Source organism: Pituophis catenifer, unplaced genomic scaffold, assembly GCF_029215685.1.
Source record: "Pituophis catenifer annectens isolate HBS135680 unplaced genomic scaffold, rPitCat1.0.hap2 SCAF_2, whole genome shotgun sequence".
NCBI classification, from domain to species: Eukaryota; Metazoa; Chordata; class Lepidosauria; order Squamata; family Colubridae; genus Pituophis; species Pituophis catenifer.
In genome coordinates, this window is record NW_027256882.1 from 5,637,585 (window position 1) to 5,659,545 (window position 21,961).

General features: G+C 41.4%; 1 pseudogene; it reads left to right on the top strand.

Moving 5' to 3' along the window:
* The window catches only part of LOC139311686 (zinc finger protein 721-like), a 38,175-nt pseudogene that overhangs the window by 3,243 nt on the left and 12,971 nt on the right, over positions 1–21,961 (top strand).

The window sequence follows — 21,961 nt, forward strand, 5'->3', positions numbered from 1 at the left end:
GTAAGACACATTCCTCCCCTCCCCCCAAAAAAAAAAAGTCAGTGGAAATGTCTGTGTGTCTTATAGAGTGAATACAGGCCTTATTTTTGGGCTCCCAAACCCTCCATGTGTCCTGTTTTTGCCTTCTCCGGCAACTATATTTTTTCTTGTTTTCCTTCTCTAAACCTAGGTGTGTCTTATGGTCCAAAAATACGGTACCTTGTGACAATGTGGCGAGCCGTTGGTTCCTTTGCCTACTTCGGTGCATTTGCAGAAAAAAGAGGGCCTAAGGTAGTGAGAGATACATAAGAACAGTAGTGGCAAATCTAGCACTATTGATCCAACGTGATCAATGCTTTAGGCCTCTGTTCTCTGCTAACCAAGGCCTGCACGAAATCCAGGGAAAAATGCTTTGCAAACAGAAGGAAGGTGTCTTCATTTTCAAAGACTTTTGCCCTGGATCTCGTGCAGTGCTCAGTTCTTAAAAAGAACACAGGCCTAAAGTACTGCGGTGTGAGGTCACGCGAGATTAGTAGCCTGAGATCTCATGTAATCTTCCACTAAAGAACTTTAGGCCTGCATTCTCTATGAACTGACACCTGTACCAGATCCGGCCAAAGAGCCCTTGCAAGCCGATGAGACTTTGGGGTAGCGAAATAGCCATTCTTGAAGCCTCCCAACCTTTCCAGTCTCAGCAGTGTTTACAAGCCAATGGAAGGCTTCAAGCAGGGGATTTCGCTCCAAAGTCTCATTGCTGGGATCAAGGAACAGGCCGAAAGGGAGTCCTGCCTGCCAGACGGACACCGTGGAGCAGCTGCTCCAAGGTACACTGGGGAAGAAGGAGCTTGTTTCAAAATTGTTTCAGTTCTCACAGGTCTCTGCTGAAATTAACCCACCCCAATAAATTTCATAATAATCAGGGGAAAGATCCAAAGCGGAATTAGGAAATAATGTTTTCTCCTAATTCCGCTTTGGATCTTTCCCCTGATTATTATGAAATTCAATGGTGAAAAAAGTAAGGTTCTACATTTAGGCAAGAAAAACAAAATGCACAGATACAGTATAGTATATGTGGTACCTTGCTCAATAGTAGTAACTGTGAGAGGGATCTTTTGAGTCCTAATGGACAACCATTTAGATATGAGCCAGCAGTGTGCAGCAGCCCCCCAAAAAACCAACACAGTTCTAGGCTACATAAACAGGGATAAAATCAAGATCATGTGAAATCTTAATATCACTTTATAATACCTTGCTAAGGCCACACATGGAATACTGCATCCAATTTTGGTTGGCACAATGTAAAAAAGATGTGGAGACTCTAAAAAAAGTGCAGAGAAGAAAAACAAAAAGGCTAAAACATATGAAGAATGGTTGCAGGAACTGGGTAGGTCTACTTTAATGAAGAGAAGGACTAGGGGAGACATGATAGCAGTGTTCCAATATCTCAGGGGTTGCCACAAAGAAGAGGGAGTCAAGCTATTCTCCAAAGCACCTGAGGGCAAGACAAGAAGTAATGGGTGGAAAGTAATCAAGGAGAGAAGCAACTTAGAACTAAGGGGAAATTTCCTGACAGTTAGAACAATTAATCAGTGGAACAACCTGCCTCCAGAAGTTGTGAATGCTCCAACACTGGAAGTTTTTAAGAAGATTTGGATAACCATTTGTCTGAAGGGGTTTAAGGTTTCCTGCCAAAGCAGGGGGTTGGACTAGAAGACCTCCAAGGTCCCTTACAACTCTGTTATTCCATTCTATTTCTTAACTCAAAACTGACTCTGAGTGAGATTTGCATATATATATAGATAATTGTAAAGAAAGAGATGTTTTCTAGATATTTTCAAAGCTTTCATCACTCATGAATATAGAAATCATCATGTCTATATCAGACCACTATAAGCATGCAAACATACAACCTAATGGAATTTCGGAGAAACTCAGAAGGAAATTCACTTGACTTTCTACACTTTGATCTTTTTCTCTTGTAACCCATGTTATCATTTTCATTTCCCTTTTGCTTTGAAGGTAATAATGGGCAGGAAAATCAAGATTCCTGTGAACTGTTGCAAGTGATCAATGCTAAAGATGGAAGGGAGAAGTTTGGAATTCGAATGGAATTCGAAAGCCATGAAAGGAACCAGTCAAAGAATTGGAATCAGGAAAGCTCATCTTCTACTGATGCTCCGATGCAAGACTTTCTTGCCCAACAAAAGAAAATAAGGGAAAAATATGTTGGGAAAAGTGTGAATCTAATCAAAGCTAAAGTACAAGTAAATGAACATTATTTAACCCAAAACAAAAGAGACAATGCTATAAGAAGACACAAAGGACAAAATTACAATGGGACATTCATTCTTTCCCTTGGAAATAACTTCCTTAAATCTCAAAAAGTGATTGACACAAAAGAGAAACCTTATAAATGTTTGGAATGTGGAAAATGTTTTAGAACAAGCAGCCAACTTACTACCCATAAAAGGATCCACACAGGGGAGAAACGATATAAATGCATGGAGTGTGGAAAAACCTTTGCTTATAGTAGTGGCCTTAGAAGACACAAAAAGCTCCACACAGGGGAGAAGCCGTATAAATGCATGGAATGTAGAAAGATGTTTACTCGGAGCACTGGACTTACAAGACACAAAAAGATCCATTCGGGAGAGAAACCACTTAAATGCACGGAATGTGGAAATACCTTTCGTAAAAGAAATCATCTTATTTCCCATAAGAGGATCCACACAGGGGAGAAGCCATTTAAATGCCTGGAGTGTGGAAAGACCTTTGTTCATAGAGGGAATCTTATTTCCCATAAGAGGATCCACACAGGGGAGAAGCCGTATAAATGCCTGGAGTGTGGAAAGATCTTTGCTCAGAGCAATGGACTTAGAGGCCACAAAAAGGTGGCCCACAGAAAGGAGAAGCCATATAAATGCATGGAGTGTGGAAAGACCTTTGCTCAAAGAAGTAATCTTATTTCCCATAAAAGAACCCACACAGAGAAGAAGCTATATAAATGCATGGAGTGTGGAAAGAGTTTTCCTCAGAGGAGTAGACTTACAAGACACAAAAAGCTCCACACAGGAGAGAAGCCATTTAAATGCATGGAGTGTGGAAAGACGTTTGCTAATAGAAGTAATCTTATTTCCCATAAAAGGATCCACACAGGGGAGAAGCCATTTAAATGCATGGAATGTGGAAAGGCCTTTGCTCAAAGAGCTTATTTTATATCCCATAAGATGTTCCACACAGGGGAGAAGCCATATAAATGCATGGAGTGTGGAAAGACGTTTACTCATGGAAATGGACTTAGAAACCACAAAAAGATCCACTCAGGAGAGAAACCATATAAATGCACAGACTGTGGAAAGGCCTTTGGTCAAAAAGGTAATCTTATTTCCCATAAGATGATCCACACAGGAGAGAAGCCATACAAATGCATGGAGTGTGGAAAGAACTTTGCTCGAAGAGATCATCTTATTTCCCATAAGAGGATCCACACAGGGGAGAAGCCGTATAAATGCATGGAGTGTGGGAAGACATTTACTCAGAGCAGTGGACTTATAAGCCACAAAAAGATCCACTCGAGAGAAGCCATTTAAATGCATTGAATGTGGAAAGTGCTTTGCTCAGAATGGTCCTCTTATTTCTCATAGAAGGATCTACGCTCAGGAGAAACTATATAGCAACAGCGATTCCACTTAGATTGATATACTATTCCACAATGCTTTACCACTTTATCTCTGAGCAGTTTACAAAGTCAGAAAAGTCCCCAGCAACCTGGGTCCTCATTTTAGCAATCTCAGAAGGATGAAAGGATGAATCAAGTACTAAAAGTAATCTATACGAGTTGAAGATGTTTTCAATAAAATGCCAATTTGAAACTTTTCAATTTCCACTTATTTAAAAATGTTCCCTCCATTTTCTTGTTGAAATATTTTTTCTTATCCAGAATTTGCACTTTTGCTCAAACAGTCACGATTTTCACTTTGTAAAGTTACTGCCTTTTTTTAAGCTATTCCACAAAGATCTTCCTAACAAACAGGAAGCAGCAGGTGAAGCTAAGCAGAATCGCCATCAGATACCTGTACAATTAGCAGAGGGACCCCCCAGGGCTATGTCCTCTCCCCACTTCTCTCTATATACCAATGACTGCATCTCTAACAATCCATCTGTTAAACTGCTGAAGTTTGCAGATAACACAACAGTGATTGGTCTCATTCGAGACAATGATTAATCCGCATACAGACGGGAGGCTGAACAACCAGCCTCATGGTGCGACAGGAACAACCTGGAACTGAACACACTCAAAACCATAGAAATGGTGGTAGACTTTAGGAAAAACCCTTCCATACTTCCACCTCTCACAATACTAGACAACCCAGTATCAACAGTAGAAACCTTCAAATTTCTAGGTTCTACCATATCGCAAGATCTAAAATGGACAGCTAACATCAAAAACGTCATCAAAAAAGCACAACAAAGATTGTTCTTTCTGCGCCAACTCAGAAAGCTCAAACTGCCCAAGGAGCTGCTGATACAGTTCTACAGAGGAATTATGGAGTCTGTCATCTGCACCTCTTTTTTTTTAAAAAAAAACAAATTTTATTTTTCCAACAAAAACTCTTAAACATAAAATACATCTATTGAGAGCAAAGGTTTGGTCCGGTCACAAGTAGGTACAATTGCTCATACTTCTTTGACAAATTTGATTCCAAGTTTCATCCATTTACATCTTTTAAAATAAAAGTCAAACCACAATTTTTTTATCACAAATTCTAACATCTTAATCTAAACATTTAGCATTCTATTGTATTACCATGAGTCTGTCATCTGCACCTCTATAACTGTCTGGTCTAGTTCTGCAACCCAACAAGACAGACACAGACTTCAGAGGATAATTAGAACTGCAGAAAAAACAATGGCTATCAACCTGCCTTCCATTGAGGACCTGTATACTGCACAAGTCAAAAAGGGCTTTTTATATCTTCAACTTTGCAAAAAAAGAATGGTGTGGTTATTTATGTAAACAAAAGATTAACAGCTAAAATTATAGAAGCAGATGAAGATGGTAGGTTTATAGCAATTGAATTGCTTACAGTAAATGGCCAAATTCTTTTGATTGGAATTTATGCTCCCAATCAACAACAGGACTATTTCTACAAGATGCTACATACCAAAATACTGCAATGGGATTATAGATCTATTTTAATTATGGGAGATTGGAATGGAGTAATTGATTCTAAATTAGATAAAAAGAGTTTGGCAAAGTCTAGAATCAGACTACCACAGACTTTTTTTGACATGAAAGAAGATATGGAACTAAAAGATGTTTGGAGAATACATAATCCAAAAGAACTGGACTATACTTTCTTTTCTGATAGACACAGATCCTTCTCTAGGATTGACTTTATCTTGTTGTCAGATGATTTACTTGTCAAGACAAAAAGAACAAAGATTTTTCCAAGAACTTTGACTGACCACAGCCCAGTATGGATAGAAATTGAGATGGATAAGGTTGAGAGACGTTCTTGGAGATTAAATGAGAACTTGTTTAGATATGAAAAAAATATAACAGAACTTAAAAAGCATCTGAAAGAATTTTTTGAAATAAATCTGAATAAAGGTACCCCAATTGAAATTGTCTGGGACGCAAGTAAAGCTTATATGAGAGGGGTACTTATCTACATGAACTCTAAACATAGACTGTTTCGACAAAAGAAAAGATCTGAATTGGAAATAGAAATAAAGAATAAAGAACAGTTACTTATTAAAAATCCAACAGATGAAAGAATAAGTAGTGCTATAAAACTTTTGAGAGACCAATTTCAAATGCTTATGGCGGAACAAGTTGCAACAAATTTACAATATGCGAAGCATAATACATTTTGCAACGCTAATAAACCGGGCAGATGGTTGGCTTACACATTGAGGAAAAAACAAAGTATACGGACTATAGATAGTATTGATATTGGAGGGAAAGAAATTTTTCAACAAAAATTAATTAAAGAAGCTTTTGTGGACTATTATACCAAATTATATGCCAAGGAGGAGGTGCAGAATGGATTTATAGAAAAATACTTAAACGATAAAAGAGTTACAAAAATTACTGATCAACAAAAGGAAAGAATGAATTATCCTATAACAGAGGAGGAGATAATAGTAGCAATTAAACAGTTAAAAACAGCCAAAGCTCCTGGTACGGATGGTTTGACTGCACTGTATTACAAAACCTTGCAAGCTGAAATGGTGGAACAACTCAGAGATTTATTTTGCAATATTCAACAGGGGGGTAAAATACCCTCATCATGGACAACAGCTTACATATCTTTGATACCAAAAGAACAAGTTGGTCCTAAAAAACCAGAGAATTATAGACCAATATCTCTTTTGAATACAGATTATAAAATCTATGTGAAAGTATTAGCCAACAGGTTGATGCCAGTAATCCAAAAGGTGATTCATGAGGACCAAGCGGGATTTATCGAGGGCAGACACATGAAGGACAATGTAAGGCAAGTAATAGATTTATTGGAATATCTTGAGAAGAATAAACAGATTCCTGCAGTGCTGGTCTTTTTGGACGCAGAGAAGGCCTTTGATAGAGTTGATTGGAATTTTCTACTAAAGACTTTAAAAAAGATGGATTTTGGGGATCAATTTATACAGGCGATTTCAGCAATTTATCAAGAGCAAAAGGCACAGCTCATCATTAATGGAAGTTTGACAACAGAGTTTAAAATTGAAAAAGGAACAAGACAGAGATGTCCGTTGTCCCCACTTTTATTTATTCTAACACTAGAAGTCTTGTTAAATACAATACGGGACTCTAATACCTTGAAAGGAATAAGGATTAGGCAAGAGGATTACAGAATAAAGGCATTTGCAGATGATCTGGTTGTTACCCTATCACAACCAATGGAATCAATAATCCTGATGAAGGACATTATACAAGACTATGGTAAAGTCTCAGGTTTTAGACTGAATCCAAAAAAGACTAAAATGATAGTTAAAAACATGACACAAGATCGTAAACATGAACTTGAAAGGAGGGCAGGTTTTGAGACTGTACCTAAGGTAAAATATCTAGGAGTTCAGGTTGCAGAATCAAACATGAAATTGTTTCAAAATAACTATGAGGTGTTGTGGCGAGAGGTGCAGAAAGACATGGAGACTTGGAAAAAACTGCAGCTGTCTTTACTTGGAAGAATAGCAGCAGTTAAAATGAACATTTTGCCAAGATTTCTTTTTTTGTTTCAAATGATTCCGGTGCTTAAAAGTGATAAACAATTGAAAGTTTGGCAATCTGGAGTGAATAAGTTTGTCTGGAACGAGAAGAAGCCGAGAGTGAAATTGAAAATTATGCAAGATGTTCCAGAAAGAGGAGGTCTTAAACTTCCAAACCTACAGCTATATTATGATGCGGCAGCTTTAACTTTAACAAGTGATTGGTTTGGAAGGAAAAAGACTGGAATATTGAATGCAGAAAGTTTTGATCTTGAATTTGGATGGCATGCTTACTTATTTTACGACGACAAAGTAGATAAAGTATTTAAAAGTCATATACTTAGAGACTCTTTGATGAGAGTTTGGAAGAAGCACCGACTCAAATGGGATTATAAAATACCGCTATGGCTGGATCTTGGTCATACTTTGTGGAATACAAATATAATGTCACTCGGGGGGTTTTTATATAAAGAGGTTCTTTTTACAGATGCGGGCAGATGGCAGCTGAAGACATTGCAGACACTGTTGGATGAAGGGATTAGTTTAACTTGGTTACAATATAATCAATTACAACTGAGATGGAAAGAGGACCAAAAAACTGGTATTATGCTGCATGAGGAAGAATTGGTTAGACATATAAGAGAGAAAGGTCCAATGCATATCAAAAGGCTTTATAATGTTTTGCTAGAAAGAGATTCAGAAACTGAACTAGTTAAAGACTGTATGATTAAGTGGGCACAGAATTTTGAAGAACCAGTGATGCTGGAAACATGGGAAAAAATTTGGGTTCAGAATGTTAAATTTACACAGTCGCAGAGCCTGAGGGAAAATTTCTACAAAATGTTTTATAGATGGCATTTAGATCCCAAAAAGTTGTCATGTATGTACCCTAATGTTCAGCCAAAATGTTGGAGATGTGAATGTTTGGATGCTACGTATTATCATGTTTGGTGGACCTGTAGGAAAGTTAAGGCTTTTTGGATAAAAATTTGGTGGGTCATGCAGAATGTTTTGAAGAAAAAAATTCAATTTTCTCCACAATTGTTTTTACTGGGTATAGTTAGGGGTTTTACATTGGGTGAAACAAAATTGATATTGTATATGATAACAGCAGCAAGATTGTTGATAGGTAAATACTGGAAGAATGAAGCTTTGCCCACTATTGAGGAATGGACTTTGAAGATGGTCAGTTTTGCAGAGATGGCGAAGATTTCAGCATATTTAAAAGATTGTTCACAAGAGACTTATGAGTGGGAATGGAAAAGGTGGATAGAATATGTTCAGAACAAATATCAAACTAGAAAGTATCAAATAGCTTTTACTTGAAAATAATGTACTAGAAATTTTTTAAAGTAATGAGATAAAGAGAAAAATTATACAGGGGAGGGAAGGGCTCAAGTTTATATATAAGTGTTATATTATATTATGTTATTATATTAGGGTTCTTCATGATTATGAGTATACTATAGGGAAGTCAGGGGGGAGGGGAGGGTTAGGGAGGGTTAGGGAGGTTGGGAAGTTTGGGGGGAGGGGAGGGTTAGGGAGGTTGGGAAGATTGGGGGGGGAGGTGGGGGGGGGAAAAAGGGGTGAAAATGTGATTGTAAAACTTTTGCAATAAAAAAAAAAAGGGCTATGAAAATATCTACAAACCCCTCGCATCCTACTTTAACTTGGTTAAAAGATTGGATGGAGTTAAGAAATAAAAGGGTCTTAGCTATAAAAGGACACGACCTGCAAGCGGGATGGCAGGCATTCCTTTGGGATGAAAAGTTTAAAAGTAATATAGTTACTTTCAAAGGCATATATTAAGGAATGTTCTCTTACAGACTTGGCAGAAAATTAAAAAATAAACACTACAGAAAAATTCCAACGTGGTTGTCCACAATGGAAGCATTGAAACCTCCAAATTTAATTGATATTGATAAGGTAATTAGATATAAGGATTTGTTAAATGAACAGGGAAATTTGAAAACAAAACAAGAACTAGAACAAGATCTAGATAGGGAGGTAGACTGGTGGACATATACACAAATTCACTCCAAATACAAATATGATATAAAATTATATGAAATTCAAAATGGTCTACAAGAATTGGATAAAATTATACAAGGAACAGAGGAACAATTAATTAACAAAATATATAAATATTTATTGAGATACAAGATGGAAGACGAGGTCATCAAGGAGCCAATGATAAAATGGGGGAAATTTTTTAGATATAATATAGAATTGGAGAAATGGGAAAAAATGTGGGAAACAAATATAAAATGGCATTCAAGGAAAACCAAATCAAGATGTTCTAGAGATGGCATCTCCCTCCGGCAAGGATTGCCAAGATGTTTCCAAACATTTCACCAAAATGTTGGAAATGTAAAAAGGCTTACGGAACATATCATCATTTATGGTGGACATGCCCATCTGCAAAAAAGTACTGGACCAAAATTAGGAAATAGTTGGAAGAGATAATTGAGCAACCCATAGATTGAAAACCGGAGTTATTCTTATTGGAAATATCCACCAGGAAATATATCAAAGAAATAGAATACCTAATTTTACATATAATTACGGCAGCAAGGCTAGCATATGCACAGAACTGGAAAAATAGTAATTTACCAACTGAGGAAGAACTGATAAGAAAAATTCTGGACTGTGCTGAGATGGACAAACTAACAAAGGAGATAAAAGAAAAGGAGGATACAGAATACTATGCAGTATGGAACAAATGGTATAATTGGCTGGAGATTAGAAACAGTAAATAAGAAAAGAATGGGAAAATGTCACAAAATGTAAAATGTAAAATAATATATAGATATATAGTATGTGTGAAAGGTTATATAGAGAGAAATAAGGAATAAAGGGACTATAAAGACAAGTATAGTTAAAAGAAGGGCAGGGGAAAAAATGTAAATAATAGAATACCGTTATGAAACTGTTGGAAAAAGGAAATATATGTTTTATGTTTGTGTTTGTCAAGTTTTGGTCTTTAAAAAATAATAAAAAGACTTTTTTAAAAAAAGAAAGAAATGTTGTTCTTTGTCTGGGTGGCAACCAGATTAGGGCCCGGCTTTAAATTACAAATAATTTAGTGCGGCCGCGTGGGTGGTTATGGGAGCGACGTGGAGTTCCCATGTAACACCTCTCCTGTGCGAGCTGCACTGGCTCCCGGTGGTCTTCCGGGTGCGCTTCAAGGTTTTGGTTATCACCTTTAAAGCGCTCCATGGCTTAGGACCTGGTTATCTACGGGACCGCCTTCTACCACCAATAGCCTCCTACCGGCCAGTACGCTCCCATAGAGGGGCTCCTCCGGGTGTCATCGGCCAAACAATGTCGACTGGCGGCCCCTAGGAGGAGAGCCTTCTCTGTGGGGGCACCTACAATCTTGAATATGCTCCCCTGGAGATACGGAGGATCCCGGATCTGTGCACCTTCCGTCGCGCGCTCAAGACTTTATTTCATCAAGCTGGCCTGGCCTAAATCTTCTCCCCTTTTAAATGTAAATTTTAATTTGTTTTTAAATTATTGGGTATTTTAAATTTGTCTCAGCCAAATTATTTAATTCGTTTTTATTCTATTTTAAATTTTTGTATTTATGTGTTTTATTCTGTGGCTGTTCACCGCCCTGAGTCCTTGGGGAGTAGGGTGGTATAGAAATCCAATAAAAATAAAAATAAATAAAAATAACAAATTGAATGTTCTTCAGCATTAAAGAATTAACTGTTATTAAAAATAATCTGTTATTAAATAATCAGTTATTAAAAATAACTGTTATTAAAAAGTGGGAGAAACACTGTTAGCAAAGTACTCTGAGATGGAGTGTGTTATATATATAGTTTTGGCGGGAGATTTAAACAATAGGTCACTTGTGATTGGTCAGCTCCCTGGCCAGCAAGTTATATAAGGGGAGCTGTTTGCCTGTAACCTTTGCTGAAGTCTCAGGCTACATTAAAGAGCTGTTGTCACTACCTTGTTTCTGCCTCCTCAATCACCCAATTTAACAGAGTCCTTGGGCGCTTTCACTCTCTCTCTCTCACACACACACACAAAATTCCTGGGTGGAAGTGCCCCTCCCCCAATCATGAGGGTCAGTCTCCCCCCTCCCGGAAGCTTCCCTCTTTTGCTCCCTGCCTGGCAAAGGGGCTGCCGGAGGGCCACATTGAACCCCAGCGCTGCGGGGTTTTTTGACCCACCCCACCGCAAATGGCAGGACGGGTCCGGTTGAAGAAAGGCTGTTACTGATCTGAATGAGGGGGGGAATTAGAGCAGGGGGGAGCAGAAATCCCTCCCTCCCTCCCCCCATCTACTGTATCGAACCCCGTGGGAGGAAAAGCTCCCCTAGCCTCGCTCTGAAGTGAAGGAGTAGAAACTACGACAGAAGGAAAAACGAAATAAAATAAAAATCCCCCCCCTCCTCCGCCACCGCTTGCACAGATGACCTGGAGCAGCCCCCCCATTCCTGCGCAGCCTCCAAAGGGCCCTGCTGCTGCTCAAGGAGCCTCTTTCCTCCCCTCTTCCCAGCTGAGCGGAGGGCAAAAAACGGCCCCCTCGGAGACCGGCGCCAGGATGGCCCCCAGAGCCCTGGGCTCCGCTCCAGAGGAAGGGCCCTGGGGACCCTGGCAGCTCTTTGGGGGGGGGCTCCAATCTGGATCCATGCCGAGAGTGGGGGGGAATGGGACCCCGGAGCTGCCAGAGAGAATCCTTGGGATACTCAGACTTGGAGAAAGAGCCTTTCCTGGATTTGGCCTCTCTCAGCTGCAGCCCTTTGGCCTCCCAGCCCCTCCCTGACTCTGGGGCTGCCCCCTCCGCCCCTGGGGAATTCATCCCCTTCTCCTCCTTAGTCAGCCCCCCCACCCTCAGTCCCCGTGTCAGGGCCCCTTCCCCTCCCCCGAGTTAGCTAGAAAGAGCCCGGAGGCCCCTTTCAGAGAAGGACCAAGTCCCCTGGGGCAGTTTGGGAACCTAAGTGGACATCTAGTCCACCCCTCCATGCACCCAGAGGGAAGTCTGCCTGAGAATCATGAAGAGAGCAAAGAAAGTGGAGGGTCCCTTCTGGGCCTGCCCTGAACCCCCCCTTGATCTGCAGCCCCCCAAGACTGAAGGGATCCCCCCTCCCACTTTCGCTCTCTGCGCCGAAGTCTCCCTCCTCCTTCAGGTGACGTCACAAAGGACCTGCCTGGAGGCCGATGACGCTCGAGCAGGGAGAATTCCCATTGGTGCTTCAGCTCCTTCTGGCCCCTCCCAACTCAAAGGTCCGAGAAAAAGACACAAACGCATCTTCGTTCCATATGGAGATTCTGCTGTAGGAAGAGCCGCTGCGCTGGGTGACAAGGGGGGAGCGAGGTAGCGAGGACAATTTGGGGGTCACAGGCAGACACCCCCCAATCCGAAGGGACCCTCGGAAGCCCCTCAGCTAAACCAGGGAGAGGCCCCGCTTCGCTTCGGGGCAGAAAAAGGCGACTCCCCTCCTTGAAACCCGCGTTTCTCTTGCTCGGAAGGTCCCTCCAACCCCCCCTTTCCTTTCCTTTCCTTTCCTTTCCTTCTGTGGGTCAGGATCCTCCTTTTCCTTTCAAATCGGCCCCGAACGGAGACCCCGGATTAAAGTTTGGCCGTTTCTCCTCCGCCTCCCGCTCCTTTCCCCGGAGACCTTCCACAGGGGCTGGACTAGATGGCCTCCAAGGTCCCTTCCAGCGCTCTTCTCTTCTGACTGCAGGCCGTTGTTGCTTCCGCCCGTCAATCAACCTCCTTTCTTAAGCAGCCTCCATTTTCTTCCCTTCCTGGAACTGGACCTGATTTTTCTTCCGACACTCTCGGGGGATAAAATAAAAACCCCCGACTGGAAGCGGCAACTGAAGAGGTTTAACGTGGAGGAAATAGGCAGTTTCTGTCCAAAGGAAGAGGGAGACACGGACACAAAAACCTTTACTTTTACTTCCCTATAAAGGTATTTAAGATTCGCAGCAGAGAAGACAGTCAGGAAGATCCTGAGGTAAATCTCAAACGGCGCCCAGAAGGAAAAGGCGGGAAAATGGGAAACGCCCCCTTTCCACCCGCAGCGACCAATCAGAGCGCAGATCCCCTCAGGCGGGAGCCCTCCCTCCCTCCCTCAGCCACGCCAACAGGGTCTTCAGGACCATTCTGCCCTTTCCTTCCCCAGCCGTTAAATTGGGCATTTTCACATTTAAAGTGTTCAAAGGAAAGAGAGATAAAATGACTTTGCTTTTGTCCATTAGATTGAATTGTCAGGCTGGAATGGCTTTTTTAAAAAAATCTTGCACTGTGCTAAAAAAAGAAGTCAATGTCTTTTTTCCCCTTTTTTCTCTTGCACCTCAGACTCTCTTTTCCTGTCTTTCTCCTTTTCCTGATTTCCTATTCCTATTTTTCTTTGTGTTTTGTATAATAAATAAATAAATAAGATCTGGAGACTCTAGAAAGAGTGCAGAGAAGAGCAACAAAGATGGAGGCTAAAACATTAAAAAAAACAGTTGTTGGAACTGGGTATTTTCTAGTCTGATGAAAAGAAGGAGGAGAGGAGACATGATGGTATCTTCCCATATCTCAGGGGCTGCCAGAAAGAATATTGCTTTTTTCTTTTCTATTCCATTCCATTCTTCTCTTTTGTATTCTATTCCATTCTTCTCTTTTCTATTCTATTCTTCTCTATTTCATTCTTTTCTATTCTATTCCATTCTTCTCTATTTTATTCCATTCTTCTCTTTTCTATTCTATTCTATTCCATTCCTCTCTTTTCTTTTCTATTCTATTCCATTCTTCTCTTTTCTATTCTTCTCTTTTCTATTCTATTCCATTACATTCTTCCTATTCCATTCCATTCTTCTCTTTTCTATTCTATTCTATTCTATTCCATTCCATTCTTCTTTTCTATTCTTCTTCTCTATTGTATTCCATTGCATTCTTCTCTATTCTATTCCATTCCATTCTTCTCTATTCCATTCTTTTCCATTTCATTCTTCTCTTCTCTTTCCTATTCCATTCCATTCTATTCTTCTCTTTTCTATTGTATTCCATTCTTCTCTATTCTATTCCATTCTTCTCTATTCTATTCCATTCCATTCTTCTCTTCTTTTCCATTCTTCCCTATTCCATTCCATTCCATTCTTCTCTTTTCTATTCTATTCTATTCCATTCTTCTCTCTTCTCTTCTCTTCTTCTTTATTCTATTCTATTCCATTCTTCTCTTTTCTATTGTATTCCATTCCATTCTTCTCTATTCTATTCCATTTTTCCCTATTCCACTCTATTCCATTCTTCTTTTTTCTATTGTATTCCATTCCATTCTTCTCTATTCCATTCTATTCTATTCCATTCTTCTCTTTTCTATTCTATTCTATTCCATTCCATTCTTCTCTTCTCTTTTCTATTCTATTCCATTCTTCTCTTCCTTTATTATTATTATTTATTTATTTTGTCGCATTTCTATGCCGTCCAACTTCCAAGGGACTCTGGGCGGCTTACAACAAAGAATAAGACAATGCGAACAATCCCATAGAAAAGTTAAAAGAAAAACATTAAAACAATGTTTAAAAAATGGGTTTTTAATTAGTTACGGGCCACATTGTTTAATATATATTTTAAATTTTAAATTTTCTATTTGTGTGTTCTTATTCTGGCTGTACACCGCCCTGAGTCCTTTGGGAGAAGGGCGGTATATAAATTCAAATAAATAAATTAATTAATTAAAACTTTAAAAACGTTAAAACACATGCACTCCAATTCGTGGCCAGGTCTTGCAAGATCCTTATAACAAAATCAACGGCCCCAGGCCTGCCGGAAGAGCCAGGTCTTCACCGCTTTGCGGAAGGCCAATAAGGTGGGGGCACTCCGGACCTCAGGAGGTAATTGGTTCCAGAGAGCCGGGGCAGCCACAGAGAAGGCCCTCCCCTGCGGGCCTGCCAGCCAACATTGTTTAGCTGACGGGACCTGGAGGAGACCAACTCTGTGGGATCTTACCGGTCGCTGGGAGCTATGTGGTAGAAGGCGATCTTGAAGATAGCCTGGCCTTGAGCCATATAGGGCTTTAAAGGTAATGACCAATACCTAGAATTGCACCCGGAGACCAATAGGGAGCCAGTACAGCTCGTGGAGAATTGATGTAATGTGGATGTATCTAGGCAGACCCACTATAACTGCTATAGTTGGTGCATTCTGGACCAACTGTAGCCTCCGAACACTTTTCAAGGGTAGCCCCATGTAGAGCGCGTTGCAGTAGTCCATGAGGTGACAAGGGCATGAGTGATTGTGAGGAGAGCCTCCTGATCCAAGTAGGGTCACAATTGGTGCACCAGATGAACCTGTGCAAAGGTCCTCCTAGCTACAGCTGTCAGATGTTGTTCCAGTTTCAGCTGTGAGTCTAGAAGGACACCCAAATTGCAAGCCCGTTCTGAGGGGGGCACTTTCTCACCCCCTAGAACCAAGGATATACAATCAACATAGTCTTTAGGGGGCAATACCCAGAGCCATTCTGTCTTGTCTGGGTTAAGTCTGAGCCTGTTGACTCCCATCCAAATCCTTACAGCCTCCAGGCACCGGCACATCACATCTACTGCCTCACTGAACTGACAAGGGGTGGAGATATACAGCTGGGTATCATCAGCATATTACTGATATCCCACCCCGTGTCGTCGGATGCTTTCACCCAGTGGTTTCATGTAGATGTTAAATAGGAGGGAAGAGAGGACTGAGCCCTGAGGCACCCCTATTCTATTCCATTCTATTGATTCTATTTATTCTTTTTTATTTGTTCAACTTCTATGCCACCTTTCTCCGAACTCTCAAGACGGCTTACAATGCATTATGAGCCGAGGTGGCGCAGTGGTTAGAGTGCAGTACTGCAGCTACTTCAGCTGACTGCTAGTTCAGATCAACAGATCAAATCTCACCAACTCAAGGTTGACTCAGCCTTCCATCCTTTCGAGTAGGTAAAATGAGGACCCGGATTGTGGGGGCAATAAGCTGACTTTGTATATATATATAAAAAAGAACATCGCTTGGGGGGGCCGTAAACCCAACTAAGCAGGTATATACAAAAGTATGAAAGCTATTGCTTAACGCATTGTAAGCTGCCTGAGTCTCCGGAGAAGGGCGGCATATAAATCAAACCAATAAATAAATACAATAAATAAATAAATTTAAAAACCATATATAAAAACATAAAAGTTAAAACATTCCCTTTTCTATTCTATTCCATTCTTCCTTATTTCTATTCCATTCTTCTCTATTCTATTCTATTCTATTCTATTCTTCTCTTTTCTATTCTATTTTATTCCATTCTTCTCTTTTCTATTCCATTCTTCTCTATTCCATTCTATTCCATTCCATTCCATTCCACTTCCTTATTCCATTCCATTCCATTCTTCTCTTCTCTATTCCATTCTTCTCTTTTCTATTCTATTTCATTATTCTCTCTCTCTCTCTTTTTTTTTTTAATTTTGATTTATATGCCGCCCTTCTCCGGAGACTCAGAGCGGCTTACAATGCGTTAAGCAATAGCCTTCATTCTTTTGTATATTTTATACAAAGTCAGCTTATTGCCCCCACAAACTGGGTCCTCATTTCACCTACCTTAGAAAGGATGGAAGGCTGAGTCAACCTTGAGCCTTGGAGAGATTCGAACCAGCAGAAATTGCAGGCAGCTGTGTTAATAACAGGGTGCATTAAACCACTGTACTATCAAGGCTCTTCTCTTCTCTTCTCTTCTCTTCTCTTCTCCTCTCCTCTCCTCTCCTCTCCTCTCCTCTCCTCTCCTCTCCTCTCCTCTCCTCTCCTCTCCTCTCCTCTTCTCTCTCTTCTCTTCTCTTCTCTTCTCTTCTCTTCTCTTCTCTTCTGTAAATAAGAAGCAGGCCGAATGAAAGAGATGGAGGTGGAGTTGCATTTGGGTTGATATAAAAGGGGGAAAAGAAGCACAGATGTTGAAGCCTTTGTCTGACAGGGAGCCATTGGGAGGGACCTTTCCTCCTACTCCCAAGCCCATCCACCCCGCCCTCTCCCTTCCCCCTCCCATGCGCTCTTCTTTCGAGGATCCTGGGACTTTACTCCATATCCACCAGAGGGCGGCATCTGCCAAGGTTGCCTTTGTACAGGAAGCTGCGAAGGAAGTGACATCACAAAAGCTTGCCTCTCTTGGACTTTTCACTCACTCTCCTTAACCCCTGGGGCCCCGGAGAATGCGGAGAGGTGCGGGAGAGTCTGGCGGTGGGACATCCAGAGGTTCCCTGGGTGAGCGGGGAGCTCTTCCCGGGTTCCATGCTCCCCAGCTGCCTTCTCCCTGCAGGGGGAAGCAGAAGAAGTGGGATGCTGGGAATGTGGGGGGCGGGGGGGCCTCCGGGCAGGTTGGGGGAAGGTCGCTCATTGGCTGAATTCCACTTTCTAATTTTTGGTATTTGTTTTTCTTCCCATCTCAGATACAGAAACTGGAAGCCATTTGTGGTCTTTGCAAGGCAAACTTTCCTCTTGGGGGAAGAAGAAAAAGAGCGGAATCCCTTGCAGGGATCAGTCCTGCAGCACCAGAAATGGTCCCGTGAAGGAAAAGGCATCTGGAGACCCACCAGAGACCTTGGAGCCATTTGCAGTTGCTCTGCAGGACAGAGAAAGGATGGAGACACAACCTTTTGGAAAGGAGGGAGCCGGAAAAGGCCCTTCAGCTGTTCAGCCTGGGAAGGGGGGGAAGCTCTGGACAAGAACCGGGCAGAAGATCCTGGAGGAGGAAACCATCCTCCCTTCACAAGTTCAGTCCTGGACCTCCATCCAATACCGGGAGGCTGAGGGTCCCCGAGGACTTTGCAGCCGACTCCATGGCTTTTGCAGGCGATGGCTGAGACCAGAGAAGAACACCAAAGCCCAGATGCTGGACCTGGTGGTTCTGGAGCAGCTCTTGTTCCTTCTGCCCCCAGAGATGGAGGGCTGGGTGCGGGAATGTGGAGCAGAGACTAGCTCCCAGGCGGTGGCCCTGGCGGAAGGCCTCCTCCTGAGCCAGGTGGAGGAGCAGAAGGAGCAGGTCCAGTTGCAGGTGAGAGACTTTAGGGAGCTCAGAAGGGAATAGAGAATCTGTTTGAATACTTCATCCTCCTTTCCAAACTTCTCTGGCATTCATCATATGTGGCAATTGTTCCCTTGTTTTCTCACTCAACCTCACGGATGGATATTGGGGGTTTTGAGATTGTGTTCTAAATATAAGAATCCACTTTATTTCGTGTGACATTCATTAATTCTGCTTCTTTTTTCCTTCCTCCTATTTGAAGTGCTTCACTGTGGAGATCAGAGATCCTGAGGGAAAGAAGAACCCATCAAATCCCCCTCAGGAGCTGTTTTTCAGGAAGATCCCTTGGGAAGATCCAAATCCGGACACCTCAGGAGGTAATGGAAGATCTTCTGATTTCCCATCTGCCTTACCTTCACTCTCTCTTCTCTTCTATGGAATACCTCTTCCTATTTTGTTAATATGCATTTTGAAATTATTTATTCACTACAGAGAAACAAAGAATGAAGCTTTCTGGTTTTTATGACAGAGATCAAACAGCAGTTGAACCTCCAAACCAAGTAAGAAAGCATGTAATCAGGGTACTTTGGGCTACAAAATAACTTCCAATCCTCTGATTTGCACCTCAATTAGGAGATCAAACATTCCCGCTTTGCAAAAGCTGAGAAATGACTTTCCCACGGAATTTTCTCTTCTTTATTTTCTTCCTTTCAGCCAATGGCTCAGACTACTAGACCAATCAATGATAGACAGAGTGATAGATCAGTTGATTCAGAAGTGGGATTACTTTACTGAAAGGCACTGAAGGTTTTGCATAGTCAATGAACTTGATAAAACATCCCCAAATATTTCTTCAGTGAAAGCAATTTTCAGATTTTCCCACTTTCTCACCTAAAATTAGGACTTGTGTGATACACAGCCATTTAACATAGTGCATCTTTGCTTTGGGAATTTGGGAACAATGGAGCAGAATAACAGAGTTGATAGGAATCTTGGAGGTCTTCTAGTCCAACCCCCTGCTCAGACAGGAAGCCCTATAACATTTCAGATAAACGGCTGCCCAATTTCTTCATAATCACCTCCAGTGTTGGAGCACCCACAATTTCTGGAGGCAAAGTCATTCCACTGATTAATTGTTCTCACTGTCAGGAAATTTCTCTTTACTTGTAGGTTGGCTCTCTGCTTGAATCGTTTCCATCCATTTCTTCTTGGAACACTGCTATCATGTCACCCCCTAGGCCTTCTTTTCATCTTGATTCTATCCCTCTTAATGCAGCCTATGATTGGGTTATTGGTTTTTTTTGGCAACTGTAGCCTACTGCTGGCTCACGTTTAAATGGATGTCCACTAGGACTCCAAGATCCCTGTTGCCTTACTACTGTTGAGCCAGGTATCACCTATTCTATGCCAGTGCATTTGGTTTTTCTTTCCCAAATTTAGGACCGAACATTTCTCACTGTTGATTTCATTTTGTTAGATGGGTCCCAATCTGTCGATCCTTCTATATCTCGAGCTTATCTTCTCTGAAGTGTTGTTATTCCTGTTAATTTGGTCTTGTCTGCCAATTTGATGAGTTCCCTTTCTATCCTCTTGTCTAAATCATTGATGAAGATGAACAGATCTTGCGAATCCTCCTGTTCTGTTCTTTTTTCCGTGTTCAGGAGAGTCTTGTGTCCTTTGAGGAGGTGGCTGTGTCTTTCTCTGAGGAGGAATGGTTTCAGCTGGATCCTGACCAGAAAGCGCTGCATTCGGAAGTCATGCTTGAAAACCATAGGAACGTGGTCTCTCTGGGTAAGAGTTCTCTAGTCCCCAATCAGAGAGTTCAAGAAGACAGATTATAATTAGATTTTTTATTAGAAAACTACTAATCAGATACTGTCTCCTGGGAGGGAGAAGGAAGGGATCTGGGCATCTCATGCTCCAAGGAAGGAAAAAATCAATGTCTCTTTGCTTAGATGCTTTCTGTGCCATTTCTTATCTCTATTTTTCCATTTCTATTTCAGTTTATTGCCCTCCCCCAAGTACTTAAGACTCTGTCACAAAATTACAAGTGTTGCAGCACCACGGCTGTCGTTCACACTTACGAATGACAGCAGAGGCAATGCAAAATTTGCCCTACCTATTCCCCTACCCCGCCGGGACTTACAGTATTTTTCGGACTGTAAAACGCACTTTTCCCCTCCAAGAAAGTGGGTGGAAATGTCTGTGTGCCTTAATAATAATAATAATAATAATAATAATAATAATAATAATAATAATAATAATAATAGTAATAATAATAATAATAATAATAATAATTTTTCTATACTTCTATACTTATTTCTAATTTTATTTCTATACTTCTATATAGAGTGAATATGGGTCTGTTTATGGCCTCCCAAACCCTCTGTGTTCCATTTTTGCCCTCCCTGGCATCTAGAAGCACTCTGCAGGACAAAAATGAGGCCGGAGGCCTCCGTGGGTCCCATTTTTGCACAATGGGACACGCAGAGGGTTTGGGAGGCCAAAAATGAGCCCATTTTTGTCCTGCAGAGTGCTTCTGGATGCCAGGGAAGGCAAAAATGGGACATTCGGAGACCAAAAATGTCCACTGTTTACAACGTGACTACTATTTTGAGACAACCCAGGAGCAAAATACAGGACACAGAGGTTTGTCTTATAAACAGTGGTTTATATACAAGACTTCTATATACATATATACATATGGTAGGCACATACCAGGCAAGCAAGCAATCTTCAACCCTACACGGAGAGCTACAGTGCACATAGAACACAACAAGGAGAGAGATACACGAGGAGAGAGAGAGAGAAACGCCCTCTCATGGCTTATCTTATATAGACAGCTTCTTAAAGCGGCAATAACCCTGCTGACACATCCTGGTCACAGCCTTACAGCAGCTGATCAGCTTTAAATCCTCATTACCTTATTTTTTTTTCTTGTTTTCATTCTCTAAATTTAGGTGCTTCTTATGCTCCGAAAAATATGGTACCTTGTGATGATGTGGTGAGCCATTGTTTCCTTTGCCTAATTCAGTGCATTTGCAGAAAAAAGAGGCCTAAGGTAGTGAGAGATACACAAGAACAGTAGTGGCAAATCTAGCACTATTGACCTAACATGATCTCGCACTACAGTGCTTTAGGCCTCTGTCTCTGCTAACCAGTGGGGACCGAAAGCCCTACTAAACAGGTATATACAAAAGTATGAAGGCTATTGCTTAACACATTGTAAGCCGCCCTGAGTCTCTGGAGAAGGGTGGCATATAAAATGAACCAATAAATAAATTGAACCAATAAACCAAGGCCTGCATGAGATCCAGGACAAATTGGTTTACAAACAGACAGTAGGCCTCTTCGTTTTCAAAGACTTTTGCCCTGGATCGCATGCAGTCCTCAGTTCTTAAACAAACACGGGCCTAAAGTACTGCAGTGTGAGATTACATGAGATTTGTAGCCTGAGATCTTGCACTACTGGTCTTGTGTGATCTCCCACTAAAGTACTTTAGGCCTCCTTTCTTTGTGAACTAAAGCCTGTACCAGATCCGGCCAAAGAGCCCTTGGAAGCCGACAAGACCTTGGATGAGACCTTGGAGCAGCGAAATAGCCATTCTTGAAGCCTCCCAACCTTTCCAGTCTCAGCACGAAGAGCGTTTACACGCCAATGGGAAGCTTCAGCAAGGGATTTTGCTCCAAAGTCTCATCGCTGGGATGAAGTATAGACACCGTAGAGCAGCTACTCCAAGGTACACTGGGGAAGAAGGAGAACAATTTCAAAAAATTGTT